The sequence below is a fragment of the Sus scrofa genome, chromosome 15 (assembly GCF_054392235.1).
Source record: "Sus scrofa isolate SSC_HxYL_T2T_F1_AM1 chromosome 15, Sscrofa_HxYL_maternal_Yorkshire_Landrace_v2.0, whole genome shotgun sequence".
Classification (NCBI taxonomy): domain Eukaryota; kingdom Metazoa; phylum Chordata; class Mammalia; order Artiodactyla; family Suidae; genus Sus; species Sus scrofa.
This window is the reverse complement of record NC_139397.1, coordinates 16,497,282-16,511,476: the sequence shown is the minus strand read 5'-3', so window position 1 is coordinate 16,511,476 and position 14,195 is coordinate 16,497,282. Positions and strand designations below refer to the sequence as shown.

At 38.5% G+C, this 14,195-nt stretch overlaps 1 long non-coding RNA gene across 19 annotated transcripts in view; it reads left to right on the top strand.

Moving 5' to 3' along the window:
• LOC102159998 (uncharacterized) overlaps window positions 1–14,195 on the top strand; it is a 749,988-nt gene that overhangs the window by 14,055 nt on the left and 721,738 nt on the right. For 7 of the 19 annotated variants that reach the window (XR_014829056.1, XR_014829070.1, XR_014829061.1 and 4 more), the window contains one exon: window positions 9,836–9,997. The exons of the other annotated variants lie outside the window; for them this stretch is intronic. This is a non-coding gene — a long non-coding RNA (uncharacterized LOC102159998). The remainder of the gene's footprint in view (window positions 1–9,835; window positions 9,998–14,195) is intronic. 19 annotated transcript variants of the gene reach the window in all.

The window sequence follows — 14,195 nt, the reverse complement described above, 5'->3', positions numbered from 1 at the left end:
ATTTCCTCTTTGATTTCTTCAGTGATCCATTGGTTGTTTAGTAGCATGTTGTTGAGTCTCCACGTGTTTGTGTTTTTGCAGTTTTTTTCTTGTTGTTGATGTCCAGTCATATAGCATTGTGGTCAGAAAAGATGCTTTGATATGATTTCAATTTTCTTAAAGTTACCGAGGTTGGATTTGTAGCCCAGGATGTGATCAGTCTTAGAGAATGATCCCTGTGCAGTTGAGAAGAATGTGTATTCTGTTGCTTTTGGATGGAATGTCCTGTAAATATCTATTGAGTCCCTCTGGTCTAATGCATCATTCAGGGCCTGTGTTTCCTTATTGATTTTCTGTCTGGTTGATCTGCCATTGCTGTAAGTGGGGTGTTAAAGTCCCCCACTGTTATTGTGTTATTGTTGATTTGTCTTTTTAAGGTTGTTAGCAGTTGACTTATATATTGTGGTGAACCTATGTAGGGTGCATAGATATTTTAAATTGTTATGTTTTCTTCTTGGATTGATCCTTTGATCATTAGGTAGTGACCTTCCTTGTCCCTTAAAATATTCTTCATTTTAAAGTCTATTTTGTCTGATATGAGTATTGCTACTCCAGCTTTCTTTTGATTCCTGTTTGCATGGAATATTTTCTTTCATCCTCTCACTTTCAATTTTTCTGTGTCCCTAGAAGTGAAGTGGGTCTCTTAAAGACAGCATATATATATATGTGGATATATATATATATATATGTATATATATATATATATATATGTGGATATATGGATCTTGTTTTTGTATCCATTCAGCCAGTCTATGTCTTTTGGTTGGGGCGTTTTTTCCATTAACATTTAAGGTAATTATTGATATGTATGTTCTTATTGCCATTTTATTAATTTCTTTGGATTTGTTTTTGTTGCTCTTTTTTCTTTACTTCTTCTCTTGTTCTCTCCTCTTCCTGTTTGATGACTCTCTTTAGTGTTGTATTTGAATTGATTTTTCTTATTTATTTATGTATCAATTGTAGATTTTTGGTTTTCAGTTATTCTGAAGTTTGGATATAAGAGTCTATATATATGAGATTAAGTTGTTGATCTCTTAATTGCAAGTTCATCTGCAGTGTCCTGCATTTGTACCCTCCTCTTCTCATGATTTCTGATTTTGGTGGGATAATTGTGCATGGATGATTTTGTATCTTTACTGTATATATATCTTCTCTGGTGAGCCTTGTCATTTGTGGTATTTTTGCTTCCTATTGTGGCCTTTTCTTTTCTGTCCAGAGAAATTACTTTAGTATCTGTTGTAAAGCTGGTTTAGTGTTGCTGAATTCTCTCAGCTTTTGTTTATCTGTGAAGGTTTTGATTTCTCCTTCAATCTGAATGAGACCCTTGCTGGGTAAAGTAATCTTGGTTAGAGGTTTATTCCTTTCATCACGTTAAGTATATCATGCCACCCCCTTCTGGCTTGCAGAGTTTCTGCTGAAAAATCTGCCGCTAACCTTATTGGGGTTCTCTTGTATGGTATTTGTTTATTTTCCCTAGCCACCTTCAGTATTTTCCCTTTGTCTTTAATTTTGGTCATTTCGATTAATGCGTGTCCCAGGGTATTCCTCCTTGGGATTATTTTATATGGTACTCCTTGCGCTGATGGGTGGGGCTGTGATCCCACTTGGATTGTTGTTTGCCCTGGGGCTTCTCAGTGCTGATGGGTGGGGCCAGATTTTCCAAAAATGGCCACCTCCAGTGAAAGGCACACTGATGAATATTCCCAAGAGCTTTGCTTCCAATGTCTTCCCCCCACAATAAGCCGGTTCACCCCTGTTTTCCCAGAAGGTCCTCTAAGAACTACAGTCAGGTTTGACCCAGATTCCTATGGAGACTTTGCTTTGCCCTGGGACCAAGTACACGTGAAAGTCTGTGTGTGCCTTTTAAGAATGGGGTCTCTGTTTCTCCCAGTCCTGTGGAGCTCCTGCACACAAACCCCACTGGCCTTCAATGCAAGATGCTCTGGGGGTTCTTTCTCCCAGTGCCAGATCCCCATACATGGGAGTTTGAGAACTCTCACTCCTGTAGGTGAGTCTCTGTGAAACAGTTACTTTCCAGTCTGTGGGGCTTCCCACCTGGCAGGTATGGGGTTGCTTATATTGTGTAATCGCCCCTCCTACCTCTTTATGTGGCCTCTTCTTTGTCTTTGGAGTAAGATATCTTTTTGAAGGTTTCTGGTCCATTTGGTTGAAGATTGCTCAGCATTTAATTGTAAATTTTGTTGTTTTTAGGAGAGAAGTTGAGTTCCAGTCCTTCTATTCCACCATCTTAACCCCATCTCAGGTTTACCTGAATTCTTAACCCTGCTTCTTCAACTCAGGAAGAGTGCTTGACTCTTTGTTGTTGCATTAAAACTTCCTCCAGAAAGTGAACTGGTGAATGTTGAGGTTCTGTTGTCTCTTCTTTCTCTCAGGTCAGTCTTATAGTGCCTCTTCTCTAAGTCTGTAAGCCATTGCTTCCTACATTTTGTCTGATTTTTAAAATTGCTTTTAACACAAAGGGTGATTGTGGTGCTAAATCCATCCCTTTTTAAACTTTGTTTTGGCTTGAAAGCAAAGTATCTGTGGAAATAGTAATGAAGCTTTAAGGTGATTCTCACTTCCTGACACTTTGTTATTAAAGACCAGATGAACACCCCAGAGATTATGATAGAAGAGTATATCTGGCAAATTAATGCTCAGACTAGAGCAAATATGAGTAGTCCAGTAACTCCCAAGCAATGATATATAAAAGAATCACAAAGATCTTCTGAATTAGATTGTACTTTAATCTGCAACAGTTATGGTGGAACAATATTGTGAAATGTAGAGTCCTTTACTTCTACAATCTCTGTAAAGTCTTAGATTTTTAGAAAGTATTGCTTGCCTTGTTTTAGATGGAGTAACTAAAGTCTAAGGAGGTCATTAGCTTTTTATCTGGCAGACAGTTGGCAGGAAGGGCCCGAAAGTAAAACTAATACACCAGCTGCCTTAATAACGTGTGTGCTGGTGTAGGTAAATGAAAAGCAACTTTAGTCTTCCTACTTCACATTAGAAGACTATATATTTAACTTCCTAATAGATATAGACTTAATTGCCTTTCAGTTCATCTTGTTTAAACAATTCCTCCTAGAATTTTGCTTTGGTATGTTGCTTTAGCTTTGGCATAAATCCCTAAGTGTTCAATGCAAAACTCTAAATCTTCCTTAAAGAGAGTACAGCATTTTTATGGGCATTGTAATATCATTCAAAATGATGTAAATGTACACAAACACACATATAAACACTATATAAATATATATATATATATCTTAAAACTCTATTAAGGATTATAATTCTAACATTTTCTTTTATTAGTCTTTTAAAGTGTCTTGAATTTTCAGATAAAACTCCTTTCTGTTATTGCTCACTAAGAGATTGTTTTCTAGGGAATAATATGTAAATTATTTGCTTCTTCAGAAGTTGTTATGGTTTCCCAATGTTACATAGAACAATATATTGGGAGGATTTTTCTTTTTTGTGGAAGCTTTTACCATCTTTAAAAACTGGTCAAAATTCATAGTTACAATATCTTCATGTTAAATAATTTAAAAAATGTTCTGCAAAAAATATTCCTAGGATTAATGGAAAGATTTTTTTATATTGGCCAATTGTACATTTCAGCCATGAGTCTTAATAAATTTCTCTTTGACATGAATTTCTAAATACCAATTATAGTGAATCTGCCTCTCTAAATGAAAGTTGTTAAAACCAAATGATCCAGGTTTGTTTTAAAAATGAATGAATAAAGAAAACTTTTTATCTGCTTAAGATGCTATTGCTTTTTTTTTACAGAATGTCAAAAAAGTAATCAGTCTTCCTTTGATTAGGCTTGTGCCTTATCTTTCTCTCAAATTTCTTGACTTTTTATTTGCAAAGGAAAAGAGATAGAAAGGTATGAGGGCAGTGAGAGATAACAGCTAAGGATTTCCAAAGGATTTGATGATAGAGAAACAGGAATGACTCAGGTAGACATTGCATCAGAATTCTTGGTAGACATTGCATCAGAATTCTAGTGTGTGGGCTGTGCTACTACAGTCTTTCCACAGTTCTGATGATTGAAGTGTTATATTCTGGGCTTGCACATAGGGTGGGTGAAGATAGGAGAGTATATGATAAAAGCAAATGCTCATAAATGGAAAGGACAAGTGAGATTTTGAATAATTTTCTTACTAACTTGTTTCTCTTTATTTAAATTTGACCACCCCCCAGAAAACATGGTTAGATGATAAAATCTCTTAATTATATCTAAAGCTTATGTTTTCTTATGTGTTATAATTTTTCAATGAAGAGAATGCCACAAGCTGAATTGCAAAGAGTAGTTAAACATTTTAACATCTACTTTGAAAATATTTTCTTCACTCCAGAGCCACTTCTGGGGAAACTTTTACATAAAATTAAGGCCAAACATTTCCATATTGCCTGACTGTCAGTATATATATTCCTCTTCAAATGAACAATCAGCTAAGGATTTACTATATTTTCTTTAGTCTCTATTATATGCTGAAAATATTGCTGTAACTATAGAAACACAGAGAAAGTGTGAGTATTTACAATGTCAAGGAAAAGAGACATTTAAGTGGAAAATAATTTTAGCATTATATTTGACTTACCATTCTGGAGGATGAAGATTTGATGCTTTTCAGCCACTTGCCTGACCATGCTTAGTGCATGCCTCGTCCTGCCTGCCTCCCAACATGGCCATTTTATTAGGACAGTAAGCAAGATTTCTATTTTTCTGAGTATGTTATTTATTACTTATGTATGAGCTGAGTTGTATGCCATAATCGCTTTTCTTTTCCTGAACAACATTTTGTTCTCCCTGAAATCTGGTTTTATTGCCTTTATTTTTTATTTTAATTTTTTGTAAGATTTTAATTTTTTCTATTATAGTTGATTTACAATGTTCTGTTAGTTACTTTTATTCTTTCAGTTTTCTATGATTTTATCCCTCTCTTAGACCACACTCTCCCCCAGTTGTGGAAATGTGATCTTAGAACTTTCAGGCCCACTAGGGTTCTATCAGATTCATCTTCTTGACTAAATCTCTCCTGATACCTTTCACCTGCTCCAGTGTTAGACCAGTTGCTCTATAGCTCTATATCAGAGCTGTCATCCTGGGATTTTCTTCACAGGCCTCCTCTTTCCTGTATTACATCCCTTGTTTCCTGTCTTTCTCCTTCGCTCACTGTCTTGTATTGGAGGAACACATCTTCCAGTAGCTTTTTGAGAAGGCTTACATGCCAAATTAAATTTTTGATATTTTTTTGCCTCTAAAACTGTCCTTATTTTGCCTTCACATATAATTGTTATCTTTACTACATATAGAATTCTAGGTTCCAAATAGTTTGCCCTCAAATTTTGGAAGACATAACGGTTGTGTGCTGTGATTTCAGTGTTGGAGTTGAACAGATCTATGTAATGGTGAATCTCAGAACTTTGTGTGCACGCCCTTTCTCCTTCCTTTCTGGACCCTTATGGGATTGTCTGTTTTTCACCTCCCATGTTACGAAATTTCACAGTGATGGTGTTTGGTGTGTGACCGGATCTCATTCATCATTCTTAGCACTCACTGGACCATTTCAGTATGGAAACTCATGTCTTTCAACTCTGGGAAAATTTCTTAAATTTTTTAATTGACTATTTTCTCCTCTCCATTTTCCTTTTATTCTCACTAAGTAGCTTTAATTAAATATTTAACACCTTGTATTGTTCTTCTACTTTTATGGTTTTTCTTTCCTATTTTTTGTATTTATTTTTTCTCCTATTTTTGGAATATATCCTCAGTCTTTCTCCCAACTCTTAAGTTTTATTGTAAATGAGTATTTATACAAGCTAAGAACTGCAAATTTTAAAAAGCTGCCAAATACTATAAATGCAGTATTTTTGTCATACTTTCAAATAATATATGTTAGTAGTGTGAAATAAACTCAAATCTGTTAAAGATCATTATGAGAAGTCAGCTGCCTTCTTTTATTGACATTGCTTGTCAAATCCAGTAGTCACTCTGTTGCCTTCTTTTTATTCAGTTTCCCAGCAGCATTTGACGTAACTGACCACTTCCTAATTCTTGAAACACTTTCTTCTCTCAACCTCAGTGATCCCAGTGTTGTTCTTTCTTCTACCTCACTGGTTGATCCTGCTCAGTATCTTTTGCTGGGCTGGCTTTTCCTTCTCCATTAAGTTTCTAGAAAATAGAGTAGAATGCCCCAGCAATTTAATCTTTGGCCTCCTTCTCTCATCTTACTAACTCCTTGGGGGATTTTTTAATTTAATAGCCACTTTACTGAGCTATAATCCATATACCATGAGGTTCACTGTCTTAAACTGTGAAATTCAGTTTTTATTGTGTGTGTAAGAAGTTGTACAACCATCAGTATCTAACTTCTGAACATTTTCATCACTCCAAAAACAAACCACCTACCATTAGCCGTCACTCCTCATTACTCTTTCCATTGCAATTCATAGCAACCACTAATCTACTTTTTATCTGTATGAGTTTGCCTATTCTGGACATTTCAAGTAAATTAATCACATAATATGTGTCTGCCTTCTTTCACTTAGCTTAATATTTTCAAGGTTCATTCATGTAGCATGTATTCATAATTTCTTTTATAGCTGAATTATACTCCATTGTATGGATATAACACATTTTGTGTATCCATTCATCAGTTGATAGGCATTTGTGTTCTTTGTACATTTTAGCTATTATGAAGAGAGGTACTAAGAGTACTCATGTGAAAGTTTTCATGTGGATGTATATTTTTATTTCTCTTGGGTATATACTTAGGAGTGGAATTGCTGGGTCATGTGATAACTCTATGTTTAATTTTTTGAGGAACTGCCAAACTGTTTTCCAAAGTCACTGCACCGTTTTATGTGCCTGTCAGCAATGTGTAAGGGTTCACATTTTCACCAACCCTTGTTGTTATTCATCTTTTTTATTATAGCCATCCTAGTGGCTGTGAAGTGGTATCTTGTTGTGGTTTTGATATACACTTCCCTAATCAATAAGCCTGTCAAGCATCTTTTTATGTGTTTCTTAGCCATTTGTGTGCCTTTCCCTGACCTAGGACTGGACTATTGTCCTCAGTCTGACCGTACATCCTAAAATAACCCTGTAACTTGGCTCCCACCCCTCTCAATTGTAGGCTGGGAGCTGTCCTGTCTACCCAAGTAGCCATCTAGTGATGTGCTTGTCAATGCCCTGAAGTCAGGCCCACTAGCCTCACTCTTGACTGGAGATCTTGAAGGAACCCTGTAGTCTGGCTTCAGCCACTCCAAACTTTGATCTGAGAATGGTCCTGCTCAGGAACCCAGAGGAAACTCACTCATCCATGTGCCTGGAGGCAGACCTGCTGACATTGGTCTATGAATCCAGAGTCACCTTGCGACTCAGCTCTAGTCCTATACAACTAATTTTAGGGAGATATTCCCACCCAGAGACCTGGAAGGAGACACACCCATCAGAGCCATTGACCTTGGAAGTTATGGAACCGGAAGTGGTTCTTTGACTCAGTTCATAACCCCACCTCAGCAGCAATATGGGAATAGTCCTACCCCGCAAGCACTGGGTAGAAGGCACATTCCTTGTGTCCCTGAAAGAAGGCTGATTACCTCTGTCAGATTTCAGATATTGAAGCAGCCCTGTAAACTGGCTTCAGCCCTGCTGTCTGGTCTGGGGTGTCCTGCTCACTCAGGAACCCAGCAAGAAGCATGCTCATTGATGCCCCAGGAGGCAGGCCTGCAGATTTTAGTTCCAGCTGTGGACTCTACAGCAGTCCTGCATCTTGGTTTTAGCCTCTCTTAGCTGTAGTCCAAGGCCCATTCTGTCCACCTGGGAATTCTTTCAGAGATTCATAGAAGCCACACCTGTCTGTGTACCTGGTAACAAGCCTGGTCTGTGGATCCAGCTGCAGACCCTGAGGTGGGCACTTGTCCACCAGCCCTAATGTCCATGGCCCTGGAAGCAGTCTTCTCTACCCAGGGACCAAACAGGATCCATATCCACCTGAGTCTCTGGTAATAGGCCCAACAATGATGGATCCCATTGTGGACCCAGCAGCAGACATGTAACCCAGCTCCAACCTCAATGAACTGCAATTCTAGAGGCAATACAATCAAGCCTGGAACCTAAGAGAAGGTCTTTACCTCCTAAAACCCGTCTGTAAAGACTAGAAGAGTGTTTGCTCCTTCAAATACATAGACACTAATACTAGACATGACACCACCAAAGGAAACTAATAAAACTCCAGTAACCAGTCCCAAAGAAATGGAACTCTATAAATTATCTGGCAAAGAGTCAAAAATAATCATAATAGGAGTTCCCGTTGTGGCTCAGTGGTTAACAAATCTGACTCAGAACCATGAGGTTCTTGGTTCGATCCCTGGCCTTGTGCAGTGGATTAAGGATCAGGCGTCGCCATGAGCTGTGGTGTAGGTCGCAGATGCGGCTCAGATCCCATGTTGCTGTGGCTATGGTGTAGGTTGGCGGCTACAGCTCCAATTCGACCCCTAGCCTGGGAACCCCCATATGCCATAGGTGCGGCCCTAGAAAAGACAAAAAAATGTAATAATCATAATAAAAAAAACTTAGTGATGTGTGAAAGAACACAAATAGAGAAATAAAATCAGGGAAACAATATATGAAACAACGGATTTGAACAATGCTGTAGACCAGATAGAACTAACAAACATTTATATTAACACTTTAGCCAAAAGTGGCAGAATATTCATTCTCCTTAAGCATACATGGAACATTTCTCTGGAGTATTTCCCATGTTAGGTTACAAAACAAATCTTAACGCATTTAATTTAAGAAGATTGAAATTGTATCAGGTACCTCTTATGACCACAGTGAGATAAAACTAGAAATCAATAGAGACAGAAAACTGGACAATTGACAAATACATGGAAATAAAATAACATACTCTTTAACAACCAGTGGGTCAAAGAAAAAATCAAAAAAGAACTTAGAAAATACCCTAAGACAAATGAAAATATGGCATACCAACTCCTGTGGTATGCAGCAGAAGCAATCCTAAGGGAAGTTATTAGTGATAAATATCTACATTTAAAAAAAGTCATAAACAGCATCTAAAGAAACATGGGAAAAAACTAATCTCAAAGTTAGCAGAAAGAAGGGAATAAGGTTCAAGCAGAAATAAATAAAATGGAGAGTAGAAAAATTAATGAAAATAAGTTTTTTTAAAGAGAAAGAAAATTGATAAAGTTTAGACTAAGAAAAAAAGAGATGACAAGTAAAACCAGACATTACAACTGATGTCACAGAAATGAAAACAATCTGAAGAGACTATGTGAACACCAACAAACTGGACAACCTAGAAAACATGGATAAATTCCTAGAAACATAGCAGCTTACCAAGACTGCGTCATGAAGAAGTAGAGAAGAAGTAGAAAGTCTGAAGAGATCAAAAACTATATACTACAGATTGAGAACAGAACAGGGCAGGGCAGGGCAGGGAAGAGCACAGACTGGCAGGAAATAGGCCCATTTAATAAGGTTTTGATAATTGAGATTGTATGAAACAGTTTATTCTATCAGTCTGCCATGGTCTGTAACACACATGCTCACTCCCTAGCAGTTTCAGCCCATGCATGTACATGTGTTTGTGTATGATTATCTTAGATCTTTGCTCGGTCTGTGTCCTAATCATGAGGAAAGTACAAGGTGGATCATTTTAAGATTGTATGTGAAACGACAGTTCACACTCCTGTTTTCAATTGGTGCTTAACATTTACATAATGCCAAAACATCTGGTCTTGTCCATCATCCCAGGCAAGAAGTTAGCCCAGTTGATTGCTTGGCGTCATATACAGAAAGCAGCTGGCTGGTTCACTGGAGTTTTGATTATGGCTGGATTGGCTGGATGTTGGTGTCATGTAGACTGATGTTATGACTGGATACAGAGGTGGAACAGAGCCAGTTACAGGAAAAGCAGTAAGTGAAATAAACATTTGTGTGGAATTTCTTTGGAAAAGATAATTATTTGTCTCTAAGACTGACTCAGAAACACTGAGACCTGATACAGTGTATCTCTAGTGTCCCTTCAGTCCCGTTTTAGCTCCTTGTGCCCACATGTACCCTGCTGCATACCTGACATCCTCAGGCTACCCGGGGTCAGGCACCCCTAAGGAATCCCACTCCGGGATTTTCCTCTTGTGTCCCTCTTCCCCTTTGCCCCTCTCATCAAATATCATCTGTCCCGTTATTCAGAGACCTACTCTCTTTTGAAAGGTCAACTGGTCTTAGAATCTGGAGGACATTATGAGTAATGAAAATAAGCCAGCGACAGAATGATAAATACTGTATAATTTCACTTACAAATAGAATGAAAAAAATCCAACTCGTAGAAGCGGAGAATAGAATGGTGGTTGCTGGGGGCTGGGGAGAGAGAGGAATGAGAAGATGTTGGCCAAATGGTCCTATTATAACAAACTCTCAGTTACAAGATGAGCAGGTTCTGAGGATCTGATGTACAGCATAGTGACTGTAGTTAGTGATACTATATTGTATAATTGAAATTTGCATAGAGTGGGTCCTGTGTTCTCACCACACACACACACAGTATGTATGTGAGGTTATTGATGTATTTATGAGCATGGTTGTGGTAGTCACTTCACAATGTTTATGTGTATGAAATAATCACATTGTATATCTTAAATTATATAATTTTTATTTGTCAATTATACCTCAATCAAGCCACGGGAAAAGCAATTTAATTTTCATGAAGATGTTTGTAGGTGATACTGTGTTAATATTTATTATTTCATTTTTCCATATGTGGATGTGGTCTCCAGTGAGACTGAAATTCAGGCATATCTGGCAGTTTTTATCTTGTGTTTGCCAGGAACATGTTTACATGAGCAGTGAGGAATGTCTTGGGGAAAGGATAAGACAGGCTGGATGGCTTTTAGAAAAGAGCCTTGAATTTCCGGGGCTGGGCTGGTCAGCGTGTGCCATGGGTTTAGTCACCTAGAACTGTCCCTCAGCGCTCCTGGAAGCATATGTGAGCTTTGTGGAGAGCACAGAGACGCTAAGATCTTAAGGGAAGTTAGGAGGGTGGTGTGTGTGTGAGAGAGAGAATGAGAGAGAGCACGGAGGGGGAGGTGAGGGAGGGAGAGAGACAAAGACGGAGAGACAGAGATAGGGAGAGAGAGAGGGAGGCAGAGAAGACAGAGACAGTGAGAGAGAGAGACAGAGAAGCACAGAGAAAAAAACTGTATGAGTGTTTAAGTCCTGGCATCAAAATGGAAGTGAGATGTTCTTTGCTTTACACAATTCCTGACATAGATTTGGTTTCTGGAGGGCTCTGTTAGGGACGGGTATAATTGCAGGAATGGGGGTTGAACCCAACCAAGGTCATTGCAGGAGCCGGCAAGATGAGGATTATTTAAAAACAGGTCTGGAGTTCCCGTCGTGGCTCAGTGGTTAACGAATCCGACCAGGAACCATGAGGCTGCGGGTTCGATTCCTGGCCTCGCTCATCAGGTTAAGGATCTGGCGTTGCTGTGAGCTGAGGCTCCGACTAGACCCCTAGCCTGGGAACCTCCATATGCCATGGGAGCGGCCCTAGAAAAGGCAAAAAGACAAATAAAATAAAATAAATAAAAACAAAAAAAATAAAAACAGGTCTGAGGTAGCCTCTGAAGACCCCAAAACATTGGAAAGTTTTGGAAAGGAGTTTTCAAGGGATAGGTTGGAATAGTGGGGTGGGGAGTTGCTGAAGACATGAGGGCCTAATAACATAGGGGGACATACAATCCAGGAACATTGAAATTATTCTTTTAAATAAAACTTCATTTTCAAGTCATGTTGAGATGTGAAAAATTCAGTTATGTCTCAATCATATTTGCCTTTTACCAGAGCCTTTGAATGCTTTGAGTCTAATAAGTAGATTGATAGTGGCAATTTCAGATCACACCAATGGTAAATTGGTGAAGGAAAATTACTTTTAGGCATCCCTCTAAGTATGCTTCAAATAGTATTTAATAAGTTTGCTTCTTATCCTGCTGGTTTTGTTAGCTTAAGACATGAGGACTTAAAATATCACTATGCAATTATTGACTGAGGCTTCGCTGCAGCTGGGGAAGAGAAAGGTGTGAAATCCTTAACACTTATGAAACTGAAGTTCTCTTTCTTTATTAGCTCACAACTGGCAATATTACAATGGGAATTATTTTAGTTTGTACAGATGATTAAGGTAAAATGTGAATTAAATAATGGGTTTGCTGATAACTGTTAACAAAAGCATACCCAGTGTCTGCTCTGTATCATGCATTCTGTGGGGCTCAGGGTAAACTGGTGAATTCAGCAGATTTAAAATCTAGTGCAGGTAAATCGTGCTTAACTTCCCTTGTTGACTAGCTGATTTTATCAACTGAAAAAATATATTTTGGAAAGACTATGCCATATTTATACCCCCCCCAAATTATACTTAAGAAGAATTTTACTTTATATTATCAGGGAGTAAGTTCCTGCTCCCAAGATCTGTATGTGGGTCATGCATATCAATGTTTAATGTGTGTGTGTGTGTGTGTGTGTGTGTGTGTGTGTGTGTAGAATTATTTGTGCCTGTACCCACTGGAGCCTTATATGGCTAAAGATGTCAGTAATGTAAACATCAAATATATAGGTTTCATCTGTGGAAAAAAATTTCCAACTTTCATTTAAACTACCAAAATCGTAGTCCGCTGCTGAGAGAAAAATAAAGGCAAAGATCCTGTTTTCAAGGCATGGAGAGTTCAGCCATCAGATGGCTTTGGTTAAGATGTACTTTCTCTTTATGCTGATATTTCTATTAGAAACATCATGAGCTGGTGGTTACCTAACTGTCTAGTGCCTTCCTGGGTTTTTCTTTGTGTGTGTTTTTATAGTACCTTCATAGTGATACTGTTGATTTTTGACAGTCTTTACTGAAAAGTTATTCTTCCACAGCTTTTCTACCAATGTATAGAGTTGTGTTCTATAATGGGCAAGCTTCTGATTTTTTTGGGGGGACTATGGTTTTCCCATTACATCTCAGGGGCTCTTTCTGCCCTACTCTTACTTTCACCAGTAAGGGGTTGGTATTAAATCTTTACCCCACCAAATTATTAGTATTTAACTTATAATGGGCTTGGCCTCTCTACCTTATCTATGCTTTAGAGTGCTTGTCTATGCAGGGATTACTTTAGAATGTTTACTCCCTGAAGCTACCCTGCCATGCCTACAATAACTAAGTGATAAATCACCCCATACTGAGTTCATATTCTGCCCCATGGGAAGTGTGCTGTTGGGTGAGTGGGCCCCACCACTTCGAAAGTGGAGAGTCAAGCTGTCTGTTTGCAGAAAGGGTCACAGCATTCTCATAAATGTGTGCCAGGACTTGTAGATAGGGAAGCTGATCTTGAACGGTAGTCATTCCCCATGCCTCTTGTGCTTGAGCACTAAGGGACAATCTTATTGACTGACTCCACCCATAGAGGCAGGTTGGTTTGTTTGCCTGCTTAGACACTGGATTTAAACCCGTTATCCTCATTGTCTAAAAATAAGAACTGCTAGGCACCTATTGCTGTAAGGGACCCAGTAGACCCACCTATGAGTTATTTTTTGCATTTCCCCTCTATTAAGGATGTATTTTCTACCTAGAGGCAAAGCCACTCAAAATATTCAGACTTATTCATGTTTTAGATGTAGAAAAAATTTCTCCATGTGGCTACCATTGTATGTCCTCTGTATATTTATTTGCTTTTCATTATCCTCTTTCAAGCTGACAGTGATCATTCTGGATCAGAGCTGAAGATGTACTTGCCCCCTTGTAAGCTGGAAAAAATATACATGAATTATGGGAGAATGAAAAACCTCCTAGTCACAATCCTTCTTGGCTTTTTTCCTTTGGTAGAGAGGTGGGGGAGAGAGAGGGAAAAAAGATACCAGAAACATCATGGACTATTCCTCTTTTTCCCTGGAGTCATTGAAATAAACCTGTTGGTTCATTAAAGAAAATCAGGAGTTCCCATTGTGGCACAGCGGAAAAACAAATCCGACTAGGAACCATGACGTTGTGGGTTTGATCCCTGGCCTCGCTCAGTGGGTTAAGGATCTGGCATTGCCATGAGCTATGGTGTAGGTTGCAGACATGGCATGGCTCTGGCGT